Below are 17,556 nucleotides of genomic sequence, written 5' to 3'. Positions count from 1 at the left end.
TACAATGATAGAAATTTATTTAGTGTTGCTCATATGTATATGAGTTCAGAAATGACCACTTGCATTTTTTATCATGAAAATAAAGCACAGCTTGATTTGTAATGAGTATGCATTCTTACTTATATTTAAGGATATACGTAGTTGGATTACAAATAATTTGAAACTATGTTAAATAATAGATGCCTTTAGTCTTAATTGAGTCATGATTTCCAAATCAAAACACAAACACTACATTTTTCATGTTATTTAATTGCTTTTACATATATTTTCTTATTCAATTTAATTTTAATTTGCACTTTTCAAATATTTTCTTTAAACTATTCTAGCATGCTCTTTTTGTAGACAATATCTAAATCTGAAGTTCAAATCTTTAAATCATTTGTAGAATTTTCAAGTGGATTTTTATTTTTATTTTTAAACTATACTGAATACAACAAATACATGTAAAATATAAGTAAGGCTTTTCCGATGAATATAATTTCATCCAAACAGCACTCATTTATCTAAAAAACCTGAAGTGTGATAGAATATTGTTTTATATAAGGTTTACGAATGCCAGAGACGTTCCATGCTTCTGATAATCCGCTGTAAGCAGAAGAACTGCCCTTGTCAGCAAAGTACTGGGCTGACAACCACCAAGGTCTGAATTCCATTTCTGTGATCCACACTAATAAAACTGTGCCCAATGTAGGAAGACAGAGGCAGGCAGAAGCCTAGGGATCACTGGATTGCCCTCCTTGCATACATGGTGAATTCTAGGATAGTGAAGGAGCTTGTTTCAAAAGGAAAAGGAGGCAGTCACCTCTAAGAACATCTAAGAGTTTCCTCTAGCCTCCACATGCACGTGCACCTTTGTGTTCATGCAACTAAACACATGTGTCCTAGCACACACATACACTCACACACACTCACACACACACACACCATTTCTTTTCCTGAAGTTAGTGGAGATAGGACTAGTGGCATAAACAGTGATATGGATGCAAAAGTCGCATATGTCTTTAGAGTAATAACATTTACTGTGTTTATCATTAGCATCAGCAACAACTGTTACTCAAGATGACGCTGTAATTTGTTTGTAAGAGGATCATTCCATTTCCACGTGTGTACCCGGCCTTCATAATTGTGCCTTTCTTGGCCCTGCCAGCAACATACGTTCTGGTTGCTAAAGCTAAATGATGCACTTGAGGTGGTTTAGAACATACCTCAAGGCTTTAATAACATAGAGTGGAGACAGTATTGCTGTTCTTTAAATGAGTTAATATTCCCAAGGTAAATGTAGAAAGAATATATAAAGGCATTAATACTAAGAAAGATAAACTGGGAAGTGATGTAAAAAGGGCCTAACCTTTTTACATCTCATGCTCCAATAGAAAACATTCAAATATTTTCCTGTTTTTTTCTTTTCATTGTGTATAATTAGCATTGGAATTCTAATCTTTGGAATGCTCCACTGATTTCTATATTTGATGATTTCTCAGTGTTCTCTGAGAAACTCTTTGGGTGGAACAAACATGGAAAACCCATTAATCTAAGTCCCTTGAACTGACATGAAATTCACACACATCTGCCTGTTTACACATAGGCATGTTTATACATTCATAAACACACAGACACACACGCACACACACACACACACACACACACACGCCTTATGTAGAGTAGTGTATAATCAAACCATGATGCCAGAACTTGCTGTGACTCTGAGACTTGAACATGTATTAAGTGTGTAATTGGAGTCTCACCATGGAGGTGATTGGTACTTTCTCTGCTTAGACAAAGAAAAAAGCAAGGTCAGGAACTTCTCTTTAAAGATGCCATATATCAATCTCTTAATAGGAAAAGTTACAATTTTCCACCTCTGCTCATCTGACAGTGGGTAGAGGGTTCACATCTTAGTCCTGCTGGGATTGATAACATGAGTCTCAGGTATATTCAAAGAAGGGTTAGCTCTAGTAAAGATTGGATGAATAGATGAAAACAATTTGGGCAAAAGCATCTCAGCATGAGGCTCCAATAATGTAAGAAATGCCTCACAGAAAAGAGAATGCTTATAGGAGACTCAGTCAAAGGCCTATGGCCTCATAAATCTTCAACTATTTATTTATTTATTTATTTATTTACTTATTTACTTATTTATGGTTTTTCGAGACAGAGTTTCTCTGGCTTTGGAGCCTGTCCTGGAACTAGCTCTTGTAGACCAGGCTGGTCTCGAACTCAGAGATCTGCCTTCCTCTCCCTCCCAAGTGCTGGGATTAAAGGCGTGCGCCACCACCGCCTGGCTTCAACTATTTATTTAGCAATTGTAATAGGAGTTTTCTCTGTCCTGCCTTGTCCCAAGACCACTTATAAAGGCTTAATATTAATCACAAAATGTTTGGTCTATAATTCAGGCTTATTACTAACTAGCTCTTACATTTAAATTAACCAATTGCTATTAATCTAAGTATTGTTATGTGACTCTGACTTATACCAGACTACTATCATCTTGTTTCTTGAGCAAGTAGTTTGCGACTCCCTCAACTTTCCCCTTCTTTCTCCTTGTATTTAGTTTGGCTTTTTTGCCTAGCTATATTCTGTCTTGCTATAGTCCAAAGCAGCCTTTATCAACAAATTGGATCAACACACATTCAGAGCATATGGAAGAACAATTTATCAACAAATTCGATCAACACACATTCAGAGCATATGGAAGAACCATCTTATAGCAAAAAATTGCTCAACTATTAAGAAAATTTTCTATATCTTCATTTGTACTTACACAAATTCGCAGGCACGGAAAGAAGTCATTAATCATAATGTTTTATTCAATGCATTTCTTACTTGTGTACATCCTGACTGAGTGAAGCTCAGCACAATCAGAAAATAATCTAATTAGCCTGCAGAGAAACCTAGCAATTGGTAATGGGATTAATATAATAACCAAATCCTTAATGGAATTGACTACATTTTTACTATGATTTTATTAGAAAATGGTAACACTTCTGCAAGCAAATAATGGTGGTTTAACTGATCGAAGATAATAATTATTCATTTTCAACATTGAAGAAAATCTTAATATTATAGTTAGTAAGAAAAGGGATTAAACGATGAAGGCTGAGATATGTGACTATGCTGTGGGGTAAAAACAGGGGTATCATATATATATATATATATATATATATATATATATATATAATAAGTTTATGCTATTTTGTATGCAATTCAGAAAACAGCATTGATCAAATATATGAAGCACTCACCAAAAACAAATGGCCTGATCTTTATTTAACTCCAAATAAAGAAGGGAAACAAATGTGAGCAATAGAATATCTATGTCTATGAACATATGCATATATGTATATATATTTATATATGCAAACTATTATTAGGTTAAACAATAAGCATGATTTTAACAATATATAATACATGTGAGCTCACCACAAAAAAACTGAGGCCTTATAAATTGAATTTCTTTCTTTTTAGAGTACATGTAATATTTTTGTGTACTTGAGATATAATGGGATGCTTTATGGAGATATGCAGTATAGAATGATTGAATTAAATTTGTTAATAAGATTATCACATCACTTACTCAACATTTGTACAGGTGTAAGCATTTGAAATGTATTTTCTTAGGCTGAAGCTGTAGATTTATTATAAGGTCATTTACATGACCATGAGAATAATTGGAATGCATTGTGGGTAGGATAAAAATTTCAATATACAGGATGAGGAAGTCTTAGAGTAATACTGACATGTATTTTATATGTTGTTGTTGTTGTTGACAAATATGGTGCTTCAGCATTCAGTGCTCATATTACTGATGATGATGATGAGGAGGAGGATGGTAGTCGTGGTGGTGTAATTAAGTACGGCACAGAAATTTTAGAAAACACATGGAAGATTTGGCACAAGATGGTGGAGATAATGGCATGGGTACCATGGTGGTGGGGAGGTGGCTCTCTCTCATGTGGAAAACATACCAAGACTTAAATAGGACCTCTATTTAGTGTGGACGAAATTCTAGAGTTAGGTCTCTTTTCTGTGTGGATGGCATGATAGTCTTATATGACAGTGGTTCTAAACCTATGGGTCACAACCTCTTTGACAGCCAAATCATGCTTTTAGAGTGATTACATGTCAGGTATACATCATATCATATCAGATAACTACAGTTATGAAGTAGCAACAAAAATAATTTTAAGATGGAGGTCACCACAACATAAAGAACTGTTATTAATGTATCACATTCGGAAGGTTGAGAAACCACTGTTATGTGAGGTACTCTGTTTTGTGTGGACAGAATCCAGCAGTTACTATGATTTCTTTCTTGCATAGGTATCATCCAGCATGTACAACTGGGTCACGCTGTTATGGTTCCTCAGACTAGGAACTGCACGAGGTCCCACCAACAGTCAACTGCAGAGGATGATCTGGCTTCATTCAGCTAGACATTTTCAAATTCTACCAATGAGAACTTGCCATATTATCTAAATTAAATATTCCTGTATTTAACTTGTGTCTCAGTCACAGAAAGCTAATGTTCTATTAGGCTTAAAGTAAAAAAAAAAATTCTTTTCTGATTCAATGCTAAGGAGTGCAGATGTTGATTTTTGTGATGAGCTGTAGTTTTAACATGAGACATTGTTGTGATTTGAATGTGAACCTATAACTCTCACCTCTAACAAAAGCTAAAAAAGGAAATAAGTAGAAGGTGCTCAACTATGAACAATGAATTGGCTTAGATCTGTGTAAAACACAGAAAATGAGACATCCTATGAATATTCATGTTTGCCTGGTTCTCGAGCCAAGATAACGCTACATAGCCCATTTAAGAAGGAAATATGTAGTGGCAAGTATCCTAGGAAGAATATTAAGACATTTAGAATGAAATCTCATTCAACTTTGATTTAAACCACATTCAATTTCTTATAAAGATTTTCATTCTTTGGGGATTCTTAACTAACATGATATATTAGGCTTCTTAGAAACCTAAAAGCTGTAATTATGTACCTATATATACATATATGTGTATATATAGAGAGAGTTAAAGAAATTCCTGACTGTATTATGAAGACTATAGGATTAATTATTCATTTGTATTATTTTGATTTACACATATGTGTCTGTATATGGTATGTGCATATGTATGCAGGTGTTGGCATGATTCTGTAGACCAGCTCTTTTACATGGTTGTGAACTACCTGATATGGGAATCAAATTCAGATCACCTGTGAGCAGTTTGTGCTCTTAACAAGGAAGCCATCTTCACCTCTTTAGTAGGATTAATTAAAATAACACAGCTTTGCTGGATAACCTTTGCAATAAAGGAGATCCACACCCCCCCATTCCTCTTCTTCTCTCTAATAATCCTTCCCAAGTAATGATTAGCAAGATTGGTTTTAGAATGCTCTTTCAAACTTCTTCAGAGATAATTAATAATGTATTGTACAACAACCCTACCTACTTTCTTTCCCCTGGAAACATTTCTTCATTCTTTTCCTACATTTTAAATTTTTTCTCTTTTCATGATATAAATATCAAAAGTGAGTTTGGCCTATTTTTTCCTTTATACTTTTACTATTTTGAGAAGGGAAATATGATGTCAATCAAAAAGATCATTTGGAAGATAGAAATCATTATGTGGAACTATATTAATTTAAATTACATGTCATTCTAAAACATTTATACTGATAGCACACTACCCATATCCCTGCTCCAAATATTAATATTTACACAATTCTAGGAGAGTTATTTCTCTGTTTGTTTAATCAACCAGAATAATCTGAGGGAAGCGGGCACTGCAGAGAGAGATCCTTCAAGGCTATTGTGCGTGTATTTCTCATCCATGTGGAATTAACTGTACTGTCAGCTAATCCCTGTTGCTGAGGAAAGTGAGGTTTATAAAATAATGCCAGTTCCATGAAGGTCAGATTGCACTAACTTTCTCATGCTGCCCTAGCTATCCCTGTAAATATTACAGTCTGCTTCTTAAAGAAAGCACAGCAGACATTCTTATGGGCAATGTTTGTTTCAAGCAAACACCAGGTCTAGTGAGATGATTAGAATTTTCAACAATCATGAGTCCTCTGTTTGTTTTATTTTTTTTCTTCACTGGGTCTTTTTCAATACATTAGAATTTTTGTCTTGTTCATTTTGTTGAAGAAAATGTTGTATTTGGAAGGACAGGAGTGGAAGAGGTAAGAAAATGAGAAGAGGGGCCTGAGCCTTACATAGCACCTATCAACACAGATCATCATTGTGTGTTATTTGTTTGCTCCAGTTTATTGTCCCTCTTTTCAGACTTAAAAAGGTAATTATTATTTTCACATCTTATCAATTATCTTGTTAAATTTAGGTAATTTTGTAATTTATCAACAGTCACTAAGCTAATAAGAGTTAAAACTAATAACTGAAGACTTACCTTCTAGAATGTCTTTCCTCATTCCCACCGTGTATTACAGACACCCCTTCCTCCTTATCAATAGATTTTAGAAATATGCTAACTTCGATTTGCATGATGAATGACATTATGCATCAGAAAAAAATGAATAATGAACAATTCTCCTTCTTCTTGCCATAGTCAAAAGAATATTTCTTGGTATTCTATCTCATTGCAGAAATGATATTGCCATGAAGCAAAGCAAAGCAAAATCAGACATTTATGTTTAATGGAGCTTATGAAGAAGCACAGCTATGGAGATGCAGCTCTCTTTGAGGATATCTTTAGGTACTCGAATTTGGTTTTTACTTTCTCTAATCATTTCATCTTCATCACAATTCCATAAGCTACATTTGCTTCTCATCTTACAAAAGAAAGTTTGCTGATTAAGAATACAAGTCCCTAGTTATCTTGTGTTATTTGGCAAAACCATGCTTTCTCTAGCCCTGCTTAAGCTCAGGCCCATGATTTTCCAGCACACTGTATGTCAGCCCTCAAATGTAGCACCTTTGAAAGATGATTATGCAGTATGATAGAGCATCTCTTGGGTATATTCCCAAGAGTGGTATTGCTGGATCCTGGGGTAGGTTGATCCCGAATTTCCTGAGAAACCGCCACACTGATTTCCAAAGTGGTTGCACAAGGTTGCATTCCCACCAGCAATGGATGAGTTTTCCTCTTACTCCACATCCTCTCCAGCAAAGGCTATCAATGATGTTTTTGATTCTAGCCATTCTGACAGGTGTAAAATGGTATCTCAAAGTTGTTTTGATTTGCATTTCCCTAATCGCTAAGGAGGTTGAGCATGACCTTAAGTGTCTTTTGGTCATTTGAACTTCTTCTGTTGAGAATTCTCTGTTCTATCATACTACAAAAGCATTTGTTCAACTATGTTCATAACAGCATTATTTCGAATAGCCAGAACCTGAAAACAACCTAGATACCCCTCAACGGAAGAATGGATAAACAAAGTGTGGAATATGTATGCATTAGAGTACTACTCAGCAGTAAAAAACAATTGCATCTTGAATTTTGCATACAAATGGATATTTTTCTATTATTCCAGAATTCTCTGTTTAGAAATGTACCCCATTTTTAAGTTAGATTATTTGTTTTTTTATATCTAGTTATTTTAATTCTTTATATATTTTGGATATTAGTCCTCTATCAAATATGGAGCTGGTAAAAAAAATAAATTCCCTTTCTGTAGGCTGTTCTTTTGTCTGATTGATGATGTCTTTTGCCCTACACAAGTTCTTCAGTTTTATGATGTCCTCTGTATTACCTGTTGATCTTAGTGCCTGCACTATTGATGTTCTGTTCAGGAAGATATCTCCTGTGCCAGGGACAGTGTGTCTGATTTTATGTTGAAGTTTTTGTTCTACTTGGACATGAGTTAGGTACAGGATAATAACTTTGGTCTATTTCCATTATAGTACCTTCAGATATCCAGCTTGATCTGCCCCATTCTTGAAGGTGCTGTTTTTTTTTTTCCACAGTGTGTGTTTTCAGCTTCTTTATAAAATCAGGTCACCCACCATAGGAGTATGGATTTGATTCTCTTGGTCAATGTGTTTATTTTTATGCCAATACCATGCAGTTTTTATTACTATAGCTCTGTAGTAAAGCTTAAAAGTGGGAATGGTGAGACCTTTCACAGTTATTTAATTGTTCAGTTTTGTTTTTGCTACACCAGTGTATTTGTTTTTACATATAAAGTTGAGAATTGTCCTTTCAAGTTCTGTAAAGGATTGTATTTAAATTTTTATGGGAATTTTATTGGGTAGATAGCCCTTTTTACTATGTTAAATCTATTGATCCATGAAGATGGAAGATCTTTCCGTCTTCTGGCACCTTCTTCAATCTCTTTCTTTAAAGACTTAAAGTTTTTACTGTATAAGTTTTTCACTTTCTGGTAAGAGTTATAACATGATATTTTATATTATGTGATACTTTTGTGAAATGTGTTATTTCTGTGATTTCTTTATCAATTAGTTGTTATTAGTATACTGATTTTTGAGATTAATCTTCTATCTAACTACTTTGCTGAAAGTGTTTATTAGTTGTAGGAGCTCCACAGTGGACTTTATGGTCACTTATGTATACTATCAGATTATTATCAATTCAAGATAGTTTGACTTCTTCTTTTGCACTTTGTATCCCCTTGATCTTTTCCAGATGTCTTATTGCTCTTACTTTGATGTCAAGTACTACATTAAATGCATTGCTTCTTATTTTATTAAAAAAAAAGAAAGATGATTATGCTAAATAAAAGGGTGATCTTATTGGTGTTTATTTTTATCTAAATTTTCATGTATGTGTTTGTCTTATGCATTGTCATGGTGATTTTTTGGGTGCAGATTCTAGGCCTATGATGTCAATTATTTCCAGAAAGGCTTATTTTTATTAATTAATTAATTATTTAATTAATTTAAAGATTTCTGCCTCCTCCCTGCCACTGCCTCCCATTTCCCTCCCCCTCCCCTGATCAAGTCCCCCTCCCTCATCAGCCTGAAGAGCAATCAGGGTTCCCTGACCTGTGGGAAGTCCAAGGACCACCCACCTCCATCCAGGCCTAGTAAGGTGAGCAGTTTGGATGCTTACCAGAAAAGCTTATGTGCAAGCATAAGGACTGGCGTTCAAGCACTAGAACAGAGGTCAGAAAGTGGACTATTGCCGTGACTTTCAATCAATGCACTGGGGAGGTGGATATGAGTGCACTTCTTGAGATTTCTCATCAGATAGCAAATAGAAACTGTCTCAAAACAGAAAACAAACAAGCTAACAAGCACAGTGGGTGACAGTCAAGTCTTTCCTCTGGTATCAAGGAAAACACCTGCAGATTCATGAGCACACACATACACACACACACACACACACACGTACACACACACACACACAATACAAATGCCTTCTCTCTTGAAAAAAAATAGACTTCAGACAGATATGGTAAGTAGAGATAAAATATTGGTACAGTTTTATGTATGGCCTAAGTAGCATTCATTTAAAAACAGTAACAGGGCTAATTTTCAAGGCCTGGAGTGAGGTCGGAAGCATTTATGTCATGGTTCCTCTAGTGGGGAGATAGGGTTGGAGAAGAGGAGACGGTAAAAGCTTCTTATTCCAACACATTGAAGAACAGCTCAGTCTGTGGCAAAGTGGACTGCTGTAGAGGTCAGTTAAAACCTGGTAGGAAACAGTGAGGTTAGCATCTCAAGGTTACCTATTTTGTTTTGTTTTTTGTTTTTGTTTTAGCAAAACAGTGTTCACCTTTCCTTTTTCTTCACTTAGATTTTTCCTATTTTTTACATTTTTTATGAACTCCATGCATAATTGCTATATTGACAACATTTCTACCACATTCTACTCTGTCGAATCTCTTGGAATCATAACTTTCATTATTACTGGTACATTTATAAATATATGTGTGTAAATAAAGACAACTTGCTAAGTACACTTGGTGTTGTTAGCATGGAACTAGTTTTAGAGACGGCATCTCTGGTAAGATAATCATTAGGGCCTGTCCTGAGAAGACTGACTATCCATCTCTTAGCAGTCACTAATATCATTAGCTCATCACCCCAGGTTGGGGTCTTGTGAGATTTCCCCATCCTTGTAACAATATGGTCAGCTAAATATAATCTACGCAAAGTTAACCTTTCTTAGACATCATTTGTTTTCATTTGAAAAATGGGGGAAATAATAGTCAAGCAGATTCCAGAATGATTAAGAGATACGATGAAAGAAATGTGTAGGAAATGCGATTTGTGGACACTTAAGAGCTATTTCAACAAATTTTCCTCCTTGTTTTTCACGATAGCCAATGCTGGCTCTGGCAGAAAGGTCTCACTGGCTCTTACGGTGACTTGCCTCAGGGACTCTGTACAGTGCCAGCCACCTGTCTGGGCAGCTGTCTGCAGTCAGTCCTTGCATGTTGAGCTTAGAGTGCATAATAGCAATAGTTCTAAGTATTGCTGACTTCAAAGCTTTGTGCACTGTTCTGTATAAAAGCAAGGAAGCTAAGCAGGCTCCACAGAGTGCCAGGCATTTTATAAAAGATTCCCCCCTCGCCTCCTTCTATTCAATGAGAAATAAAACAATATAGTGATAATGAAGGGAGACATTTAGAAACATACCTTTATGGGGATTTTAAGGACATGTTTAAGGGAAGAAAGAAATAGCAATATATAAGATTTTTAAAGTTACTTTTGGTTTTTAAATATAAAGACTTCAAAAATTGTAACAAGATTGGGCCTGGTTTGTTTTCTGTCCTGCCTGGTTCCCCACAACTGTTTAGCCCTGAAGAAAATCACACATAGGTCTCCATAAATTATAAGCTGATTGCCCCATTAGCTCTAGCCTCTCACTGGCTAACTCTCACATCTTGATTAATCCATTTTTCAGATCTATGTTAGCCATGTGGCTCAGTACATTTTTCAGTGGGGTAGATCATATCCTGCTGCTTCAGTGGTCTGGGCAGGAGAGGGAGGAATCAACTTCCTCCTTCCCAGAATTCTCCTGTTCTCATTGCATCATTTCTACTTCCTATATGGTTTTTCCGCCTATACTTCCTGCCTGGCCAATCAGCATTTATTTAAAACATGATTGACAGAAACAGACAATTCTCCCACACCAAACAATAGTTACAAATATGTTGTCATTGGTTTGATATATTTTTGCATTAAAATATCTTTAAAAAAGTCTTTTCTAATCCAGTATGAACAATAATCAAGGATTGGGGGATGAGAAATAATTCTCTTACCAAGGACAAATTACCATTGTGAGCAAACACAAAATGAAAATTTCTTAGGAGTTTCAAATCTCACTATTTCAAAGTAAAAGCATTGGAAAAGCTATATGCCAAGACAGAAGGTCGAAGTCATTCTGCTAGCCTGCTGCAGCCTCCAGTTTTTTAAGTATGACTCCAGTGTTTTGCAGTTCTCATTTGCTGAGGTAGAGGGAAGGATGTTGATACAGATATATGACAAACAGATTGAATGCCAAAGGGAAATAATTTAACTGCTTCCTCTGGACATGCTCAGGTGTGAATTTAAGTCAGGTGATACAATTACAATGTTTTTGTCAATAAAGGTAAGGAAATAACAGTTTTATGCTTTCTCTAATCAAAGCTTCAGGAAAATATATGGATATCATCAGGACAAATAGGAGAAAGACTACTTTTCTCTCTCATACACTTTTAGGAAAATAAATGTAAATATTTGCATCATGTGCCAACCACATTTTGACTACATGAGATGCTAATTTTAAACATATATATGTACATGGTGACTTGCTCAGTAACTTAAACTGGACTAACCTAAATCTTCTTTTCAATCTAAGAAAAATTGTTAGTCTGATATGCATGAATGTTAATTATATTATCAGGAAGAATTCAAATTGAACTCCCATATCTAGCAATGGAAAAGGCCGTGCATATCTATATAAATCCTTTCTGAAAATAAAAATGTGATGGCATATGAAATATTTACTTACTGCATTGAAATTCTTTGAGTGACACACAAAATATTAAGTGAGGAAAATCAAGAGCAGGTAAAAATGTTGACAGCAAAAATTTAGGATTGGCACAAATGTGTTAGCACAAGGGTGTTTTCTTCAATATGAAGAGTGATCAAATAGTATAAAATACATCAAATATCATGGAACTGAGTGTTTACTTAGATTTACTATATGTTGAAGACAAGGAATAAAATGAATGTGTTCTAGTTTAGTAAATATAGTGATATACCTCTAATGCAGCCATACAATGTGTGAATACAATTCCATATTTTCCTGCATTTGTCAAATGTTTATCAATGTTTGCTATCCATCTAATACTATTATACTCCAGGGATTCTAAAAGTGGATGGAAGACACAAAAATATAGGTCTTGGGGAGTTTTAATTCAAGAAGGACAGAAATAGTAGTGTAGTCAAAGAGGGATATGGAATGTTTTTTAAAAAGAGGGGTCAAATTTTTGACAAGTCTAGTGACCAGCATATTGGGGGAAGGTGGGGTTTAGAGATAGGGGCACACACAGACTTCTCTCAGGGTAGGCTTTCTTTAGAGGGTAAAAGAAAGACATCATTTAGAGAATGTATACAGAAGAAGAAGAAGAAGAAGAAGAAGAAGAAGAAGAAGAAGAAGAAGAAGAGGAGGAGGAGGAGGAGGAGGAGGAGGAGGAGGAGGAGGAGGAAGAGAAGGAGTAGGAGGACAAGAAGAAGAAGAAGAAGAAGAAGAAGAAGAAGAAGAAGAAGAAGAAGAAGAAGAAGAAGAAGAAGAAGAAGAAGAAAGAGTTACTTGAATGGCTGGAAGTGTGAAGATTCTGAAGACATTTTGAAAGGAGTTAGCATATTAAGCCTAAGTAAAATAGAATTATTATTATTGCATATCTCAAAATAGTTTAAAGAGAGGTGTTAGAGTGTAGTCACAAAGAAATTGTGGGTAAAGGAGGCAGAGATCCTTAACGCCTTCCATTCATTACTTCCAAACATAAGCCAGGGCATCACAATAAATTACAGGCTTATATATAGACATCATGTGTCAAACAAAATAAATCAGGCTGGAGTAATTAAGTGCAACCTAATAGTTTTAAAGACAAAGAGTAAATTTCATGGGTATTCACTGTAATGTGTTCTAGGATAGTCTTTGGAAAAAGAAATGAGAAGCATATGGAAACAATGTGTTTAAAAGTTCTTAGCATGATATGCAAATAAACTAGAATCTATAGCAAGGCATACAATGTCGATGACTACAACTTCTATTCACAAAGTCACGAAGGAAACAATTATTGGTATTTTGGTAAAAATAGACACAGAAACACACACACTCACACACACACACACACACACACACACACACACACTACCCTACCCCACTACACACATAAATACAGCTTACTTATGCACCAATGCGTCAAACTCAAAAATTCAACAATAAGGACCCTAAGAGAAATATACATAGATCTAATCTACATGAAAAGTAGAAAAAGACAAGATATCCTGAGTAAATTGGGAGCATGGGGACCTTGGGAGAGGGTTGAAGGGGAAGGAAGAGGAAGGGAGGGGAGCAGAGAAAAATGTAGAGCACAATAAAAATCAATAAAACAATTAAAGCTCTCATTCAAGTACAAACCAGGCCCTACCCTGCTTAGTTTAAGAGATCAGACGGGATCAGGCACGTTCTGGGTGGTCAATGAAAAACTGCCCCGACTCATCTGACCTGATCCCATTAAAAACCTGGAAGCTAATGAAAATATACACTGAAAATGTTTGAGAATCAACAAGAGACCATTCGAAGAAGTGACTACAGATCTTTTCATCCAAATGGACTCATGGTAATACTAGCCATAATGCTTCCTATAGGTCTAGTCACAGTGGCTACCCTGATGGCATCTTAAATCAAATATTTTACTACTACTGATGTATCTAGAAACATCAGATCGACATATATAAGTTTATAATTTTATTACCAAGTTGTTACTGCATATATATCCAAATACCAGTCCTGTATATGATAAATAGATTAACTTGAAACAGGAAACTGAAAAACCCATGGAGCCTCACAACTCACTAAAAAGCTTAAATCTACTAACGGTCATGAAAGACAGGCACACAAACACTAAACCCACAACAATGTAAGTCCTTGCAGGTTATTCTGTCCTAATTGTCCTATGTCTAATTGTCAGAACCTGCTGAAGCAACTGAGGGTAAAAGTGTTGAAAAAAAAGCACAACAACCTCTGTTAAATTAGTGTATCTAATGGCCCAACATATTTCCTTTATACAATATGCTAATGCATCGACTCTTTCCTACGATCAGTGGGGAATGGATGGCATTTGATTTGTCTGAGTTTAAACTGACTGCTTCCAACCCCCAAATTGTTCTAACCAACAGAACTGACACTCTTGAGCTTTCTGCCCTTGCCTGCCTCTCTGTGATGGAACTGTAGGTTTACCTTTATTAACCCATTATGGTCACTTTCGTGTAGAGATTTTTCTGGCATGAGTCTGCTATCAGTCTCTGTAAATAAAAGACTGTTGATCTTTAAAAAAAAAATTCAAGCTCAAGAGAACTTACATTTTTCCGGATTCTGCATTATTGCTATTACCTGGGATCATTTTAGACAAACAGATTTAGGTACTCTACTGCTATAGACTCTGTGGAGCTGGCCCTGGAATTGTTATTTTACCACTTGTTAATCTGATGTTTTACCACATTGTGTTTGGTATTCAGAACTTCCTAGAAGCAATGACACAACCTAGATCCTACTTGTCCGCTCAGACTGTCACTTCATTATTTCACAGGGAAAGCTCATTTACCAGGCACACGGATGTACACACGGGTGTTGAGTGGAGAACAGGCAGTCAGTAATGACTTATCATTAAAATTCTGCCCTCCTAAATTATAATCAATTTACTTTTAATTCTATGTAGTGTATATTTAAAAATTTAGAAGCAAGTGCTTCTGACTGGATCAGTTTGAGTGCCAAGCTCTTCTCTTGAACTTAACTTTATGAGGAAACTAATTCTCTGAACCTTTGACTACTATGCCAACAACAGCATGGGGATTAAATGAATCTCTCTGCTCTCAGGTGATTCTTCACCTCTTACTGAATAGGGCTCATTTTATTTGTGATGTCCTTGATGAAGGGTAACGTGTGTTTGTGTTACACATGTATAGCTCCTGAAAATTACCATTTGGAAAATTATATTGGTTTTGTATCTTAATCAATTTCTTTAAAACACTGGTAATGGTCAGGAAACAAAGTGATTCTTTTGATTAGTAATTTGAGCTAAGTCGCCTGAAAACTCTGTTTGTTTTTTCAGATAGTGCTCTGTTCACAATTCTTCAGCCTCTGTATAAGGTGACTTTCCACTCCTATACTCTACTCATTATGAAAAAGAGAAGGGTGCTGATTTCCTCAAATAAAATGATAAATTTAACAACATTTATTCAAAATTCACATTAATAGGATTTATGGAAAATAACAGCCTGTCTATGGTACTTAAAATCAATTTGAGTTAATAATCCTAGCCATTGTGCCTAGTAGTCTGTAAATAAATTGTGTATACCCCATTTATCTGATTGATACAATCAGAATTCTGGAGATATAGCTCAAACTAGTAATCATAATAGTTGCTATAGTTTTTTAATAATTTCCATAGTTTCAAAAAACTTGATTAAGATATAAAACCAATATATTTCTCCTTAGAGCACAGTGGCAGACTTTTCACATAATGACTTCACTTAATATTGATTTAGTGTGAATAAATAAGGTACATTTTAGTCTGATTGATTTAAATAAAACTACACTGTATCTGCATGTGAAATGCAGAGTGCAGTATAGTAGAGAGAATGAAAAATGTGTAATCTGACATTTGTTATTTACTTAGTAATTTAAGCCTCCCATTCTAGGCATATATTTTAGTCATAAAAATGTGGTGTTAAAGTTTCTTATTAAGATGATTTGATGCCAAGAACATAAACAGAGAAAATACAGTCTCTTCAAAATGATTTTGTGAAGCATAGAAATTAGATGCTTATCTTTAGACATAAAGAATTTATTTAAAATAGTTAAAAGGGGAAATCTGAAATAATGAAATATCAAGAAAAAATATATGACCTGATTTTCAGTATACTAACGTTGACCGTGAATTCATGGAGTCATAGGATAAAGTGTAGGCCACAAAAATGAAGTCACTAATTAACATATATCAAGCAGAAAATAATTTCAATACAATGGAAACAGTAAACAACAAGAAAAGATTAACTGTATAAGAGAGGTAGTATTTGAAAATAATGTGTATATGAGAAGATTTCATTTCCAAAGTATATATGAATCTCTTCAAATACAAAATGGAAACAATATACTCATAAATAAAAATGAGCTTAAAACTTCAATGGACATTTCTTCAAAACAGACAGACAAGTGACAAAAAGTAAAGTTGAGACATTGCCAATGTATCAGCCATTAGAAAAGTCAAGCACATTATATGGTAACTATTATCAGAAAAAATACAGACAGTTGCCAGTGGGATGAAAAATTGGAATATTTTACCTTGTAGCAGATATGAAAATAGTGAAACCCTGACCCAAACAGTATACATGTTACTCAACACATTTAACGTATCGTTTAAAGGGGTAATTCTACATCTAGGTATTTCACCCATAATTGTAACCGCAGTAAAAAATAATTTTAAGAGCACATATTCCCTGTAGCTCTAGTCACAGTAGTGAAGATTAGGAACAGCCTCAATGCCGACCAACAAGTGGATGATTGAAGTGATCTATGCTCTATCAGTTGAATATTCCACTAAATAGAGAAAATTCTTTAACATGCAGAAAAACATTAGCATGTATTAAATGAAATTATTAGATACACAAAGACAATCTTAAGAAGGATGTAATCATATTTGGATAGAATCACAGTTTTTCCAAGGTATGTAGGAGGTGATGAGGGAAGACACTAATTGTAGTAAGGAGCACAGGCCCCTTATTCTGTCCTGCCTGGCTAGCTTACATCTGAAATAATTACACAGAAACTGTATTCATTTAAACACTGTCTGGCCCATTAGCTTTAGCCTCTTATTGGCTAACTCTCACATCTTGATTAATCCATTTCCATTAATGTGTATTGCCACTTGACTGTGACTTACTGGCATGAGTCTAACCAGGGTCCATCTTGGGCAGGAGAATCATGGCTTGGGATTTTTTTCTAGTTTAATTCTTGTTCATGCTCAAGACACAGTTAATTTCTACAGCTGAGGAGTACTCCATTGGGTAAATGTGCCACATTTTCTTTATCCATTCTTCAGTTGAGGGTCATCTAGGTTGTTTCCAGGTTCTGGATATTACAAATAATGCTGCTATGAACATAATTGAACAAATGCTCTCATAGTATGATTGAGCATCCTTTGGGTATATGCCCAAGAGTGGTATTGCTTGGTCCTGAGGTAGGCTGATTCTCAAGTTTCTCAGAAACCATCATACTGATTTCCAGGGTGGTTGCACAACTTTGCATTCCCACCAGCAATGGATAGGTGTTCCCCTTATGCTAAATCCTCTCCAGGATAAGCTATCATTGGTGTTTTAGATCTTAGCCATTTTGACTGGTGTAAGATGTGTATTTTTCTG

At 35.2% G+C, this 17,556-nt stretch overlaps 1 protein-coding gene across 2 annotated transcripts in view; it reads right to left on the bottom strand.

Moving 5' to 3' along the window:
• Cntnap2 (contactin associated protein 2) overlaps positions 1-17,556 on the bottom strand; it is a 2,078,180-nt gene that overhangs the window by 1,702,368 nt on the left and 358,256 nt on the right. The window lies entirely within an intron of this gene.

The sequence above is a fragment of the Microtus oregoni genome, unplaced genomic scaffold (genome assembly GCF_018167655.1).
Source record: "Microtus oregoni isolate MIOR12 unplaced genomic scaffold, Mior012 000046F_ref0000063, whole genome shotgun sequence".
Lineage (NCBI taxonomy): Eukaryota > Metazoa > Chordata > Mammalia > Rodentia > Cricetidae > Microtus > Microtus oregoni.
The sequence above is the reverse complement of the archived record's forward strand: the minus strand, read 5'-3'. Positions and strand labels throughout refer to the sequence as shown.